The 4,880-nt window shown below is 37.7% G+C and overlaps 1 long non-coding RNA gene across 1 annotated transcript; it reads left to right on the plus strand.

Moving 5' to 3' along the window:
* Nucleotides 1-353: 353 nt before the first annotated feature.
* LOC118493993 lies at nt 354-3,395 on the plus strand. Its single transcript, XR_004896050.1, has 2 exons — nt 354-636; nt 3,354-3,395. It is a non-coding gene; the product is annotated as an uncharacterized LOC118493993 (long non-coding RNA).
* The last annotated feature ends 1,485 nt before the right edge of the window (nt 3,396-4,880 follow it).

A 4,880-nucleotide genomic window follows, 5' to 3' on the forward strand; every position in this document is an offset into this window, starting at 1 on the left:
CTCGATCAGCGTTGAGAATGCTTTAACTCCTGTCTTCAGGTTGATTCTCAGCTGTGCTGGGAAGCGACATTTGGCTTGGATCCCTTTTTCCTTCAGCTGCTTTATCACTGCGCGGACCTTCGCCCTCTTCATCTGCACTGCTGGCGAGTAATCCTGGTCAAAGTATATTACTTTCCCCTCAAAAGTGACTTGCTGCTGTGCCCAGGCTTGTCTTAACACCGCTTCTTTCACCGTGTAGTCCAGAAACTTTACAATGATGGAGCGTGGCGCCGCTGATTTCGCTGGTTTAAGCCCCAAAGATCTGTGCTCCCTCTCAATTTGTACACTGAAAAAACTGATTCTGGCCCCTTGTAAATGTTACATGTTTTAGTCTGGTTTATTTAATAGATTTTAATGTGTTATTAAATCCTACTTATTTTTTTAAATTAATTTTCAAAAGCACTGCCCTTGTTTAAAACAAGTTCATTTCAGTCAGTTAAAAGTAATTAGAAAAAAATATGTAAAATTTAATTTCCACATACTATCTGGTCTGCGCATGTGCAGACACATCCGCCACTTTGTTCTGAAGGCGCGGATTGTACGTTATCCACTCGTTAGTAGCTCCTTGAATGCTGTATCCATAGCTCTGCATTTTCGGTAAGTAAGCAATTTATAATCATTGGTGTGTTATATTTTTTACTTGAACAGGTTTCTGTTAACACTAGCCAATGCTATCAGTTTGTGTTTTGATAAATTAACATTTGCTAAGTTAGAGCGACTAGCTTAGTTGTGTAGTAAGTTAACTGTAACAGATGTATCTTAACATTTTAAGCTAACTTTATAGCTCTCTAGTTAAATGCATGGTGAATTCAGTGTTTGTCTTGTTAGACTTATTTGTTAGTTTGTGGACATTGAATAAACAGGTTGACTAATGTTAATTTACAGTTTAATTGTAGCTTCACCTTCCCTGCTGTCTGGGGTTGTAGACTAGCTAGCCTACTTTATTCCTAACTTGCTGTAAGCATGTTTTCTAATCATGTCAGTGTGTTAACATAAAGACAAAATACACCTGTGAAATCATGTTGGTAAAAGGTGCTTAATGTGCCCTAACAGCAATCATTTATGCCTCTACATAATGGCAGCCCTAGGTAGGTGCATGCCTGAATTACCGTTAGCCTAATTCAAAACACAACAAGGAGTGGCAGACACAGCAACAGCAATTTCAGGCTAAGAGCAGATTTCATAAAAGCGAAAATAATCATCACATTGTGCTTCATGAGGAAACAATAAATAAAAGTCGTGGGTTTGTGTAAGCAAACCTTGATATTGTGGGTGTTTAATATTAACGTTTAAGTTATACTCAGGTCCTTCCCTTTACCGTTTCTTTGAAGGTATCTATTTTTTTGACACCCGTATTCCGCGAAGACCCGCCCCTACTTTGCCTCTGATTAGCTCCGACTGTGACATCCCTTTTCTTGCCTAAACCTAACCAACCAAAACAACGAAGGCAACGAACACTAGCCAATCAGAGGCAGGTCTTCGCGGGAATACAGGTAAGAAAAAAAAAAAAAAAAGCTTCTCTTCACTGCGTGGTAGCAGCTAGCCTTGGACTGTTTCTGACTCGCTTGAAACGTAAAGGTGAGGTTGAAAGTATATCTTCCAAAGTAGAGGCATGCAAATGCTTCATAACTAACTACATACCTGCAAACTAGTCGCTTTTCGGCGGAAATCGCCGTTTTGAATGGAAAAATGTCATCCACGCGAATCGTGTAGATCCGAAGAGATTTTTTGTTTTGTTTTGTTTTTTTGGGGGGGGGGGAGTGAGAGTGTGATTAAAACTCACTATTTACATTATTTACAGTACTTGATTTACAGCTGATTTGTGAAAAGGTAGCCTACACAACCTTATTTAACAGTAATTTTGTTTTACTGCGAACCGTCACAGGAAGTGCTTTTATTTTGAAGTAGGCTACACGGACGTTGTCTGTTGTGTAGCCTACTCTTGCTAGCTTACTGAGATGCAACATGTCCGTCAGGCTCCAGTTGTTCACTTTCTTGTTTGTAAAACTGCAACATATTGAACAGTAAATGGTCACAGTAAAAGACAAGCGCTTTTGGTCGTCATTCGAAGCCATTCCACTACAGGCATAGTTACTCTCCACGGCTGATAAAATGCAATGATATTTACGTGTAGCAAGCCTCAACATTAATTCCCGACATGTTTATATCTGTCAGCCACTGACGTACAGTCACCTGTTAGGACATACATGCTGTCCGTACCGTCTCTGGTTCTGGTTCTGACCACGGGAACAGAAACAGGACAGCTCACTTCAACGCAGCGTAATAACTCCTGAAAATGTCCATATCACAAATGTATCTGTCTCTGCAGTCATCTCAACCATCGAATACAGCGACAGGAAAATAATACGGCTTTTTTTTCCTGTGAAAAAATGTGCGGTGTTGGTGAATTCTTTAAAAAAAACAATGCACCACTAAATGTTGCGTTAAAATGCGTTGTAACTCGCGTTACTGAGATTGTAACGAGTATAATATTACCGAAATTTAATTAGTAATGCGTTATATTACTGCGTTACAGCAAAAAGGAATACATTACTGTAATTGCGTTACTTTTGTAACGCGTTACTCCCAACACTGTATATATCTAGCAGCAGCTTTGCAGATGACAGAAGAGGTCTAGCAGAGCACGACCACAGCCTATAGTCTAGTTAAAAGACCAGTTAAGGTTCTGAAGTGTTAGGCAGAAGACAACAGGGATAAGAATGTTGGTTTAGCTAGCAGGTTAATTTTGTTTAACTTTGTTTCTGCTCTAAACACTAAGACTTATTAAGTCGCTTACACTAATACTTTTAGTATAGAAGTGGAACATGAAAAATACTGGAACCAAATCTGTTTTCTACTTAATTCACACACTTTCCATAAACTTCATTCTCCCCCTGTCTTTACATGAAATGTCCTGTCTGTCTGCTCGTAGCATCTACTAAAGCTTTGAAAGCATTCATTTCGGATGTAATTTCTACATGCTCCAAAGTAATTTATAATCGCTCATCAGAGAAATAACACACTTGCAAGAAAATAGTCCAGGAGTAAATAAATTGATAAATAAAATAAACTTTCCTGGAAATGAATTACAGGTCTGTCTGTCCACTTCCACCCTCTTAATCTGCCATTTGTTGCATATTTTTTTTATAGTAATAATAAGGTACTATTAAAATGTGGACTTGGACACAAATTAGTTGGTAGTGATCTGATTTGAGTCATGGGCAAGTTTGTAATTATTGGACAATTACTTTTTTTCCCTCAACATGCTTAAGATTTATCTTTTTAATTCCTGCTCATTTTTATTTCTATTGCAGGTCTTTCTCATATCTGATATATCTGATCTTGGTGTGATGTGGAACAGAACCTAACTGTTTGGGGAGCTCATATTGTTTTGGTAAGTGCATTTAACAAACAAACAAACTCTCAACAGCTATATTGATCACAGCAGTACTGTTAAGAATAAATGTTCTGTGTGGTATTAGTTTTTTCTTTATTGGGGGGTGGGGTGGGGTGGGGGGGGTAATAAAAAGGAATAATTCATAGAGAAGAGCTATTGCTGAAAAAACTACCAGTACACACTTAATCTTTTGAGTAAAATTTCTGTTTACTTAATGTGAGATTCATTGGCTTCCCAAACTATGAGTTACATTAAACACATACATTTAGTTTTCTTTACAGTGCATGGCTTTATGTAATCAAAGTTGATGCAGATCATCCTGGTGTGACTGTAAAACACCATCACTAATGTTTGATTTTTGTCCTCTTTTCTCTCTTTGTGGTTTGTCTAGTTTATGTGGCAGTGTAAAGACTGTGGTGCGGAAGTGTCTAGGCGATCAGAAATTCTTAAACATTACAGACTACAACATAGTCATTTTGGGCGTGGCCATCATATTAAGTGTATATACCCTGATTGTCCATGTGTATTTAAGACTTGGAATTCACTTTTGACACATTTGTCAAGGAATCACACCAATACCTTAAAGCAATCTGAAATATTTACTGCATTTTCATGTCGTTTATGTGGCTGTAGTGAACTTGGAACAGAACATGATTATTTTGTGCACATAAGCCATCATCTGAAAAACAATGAGACAGTCACTTGTATGTTTAAAGGCTGTGAATACAAATCCAATGTATACAGCACCTTCAAGTCGCACAAAAGTCGGAAGCACAGCTTACATTCGTTGGTAGATTTTAAAGATGGTGTAGTCCAAGGAACTGGAGAACCTGATGTTTCAAACAGTGAAGAATTCTGTGATGAAAGTCAGTCTGATGATATTGATTTAGATAAATCAAAGGATCAGCCAGAGATAATAGAACAAAAAATTGCTGCAGTGTTATTAAAGCTGGAAAATATTTTTCATGTGCCAAGTGCTGCAATTGATGAATTGCTGGAAGAATTTCAGTATTTGTTGAGCACAGCATCTTTGTGTAGTACAAGAAATGTGATACATGACACACTTAATAGTTACAAACTGCAAGTTGACCAGTCAGTCATTGAAGAACTTGCATCTGCTCTGTGTACATCTAATCCTGTGTATAAGTCAATTGGTAAAGGTTGTCCTTTGGCAACATCCTTTAAGCGCAAAAAATACTACAAAGACAATTTTCAAGTTGTGGAACCCATAGAATATATCTTGGATGACAAAAGTAAAAGAACGCTGCAGTATGTTCCACTATTAAAGTTTTTACAGCAACTTTTTACTAATGATCACATTCTTAACAAAGCATTAGATAGTCACCTCATATCAGAGGGCAGAGGAGAAGAAGTGATATACGAGTCTTTTCGAGATGGTTTGTTTTTCAAGGATAACCATTTTTTGTCAGGAGGTGAGTTGCGA

This window comes from Sander lucioperca, chromosome 20, assembly GCF_008315115.2.
Source record: "Sander lucioperca isolate FBNREF2018 chromosome 20, SLUC_FBN_1.2, whole genome shotgun sequence".
Lineage (NCBI taxonomy): Eukaryota > Metazoa > Chordata > Actinopteri > Perciformes > Percidae > Sander > Sander lucioperca.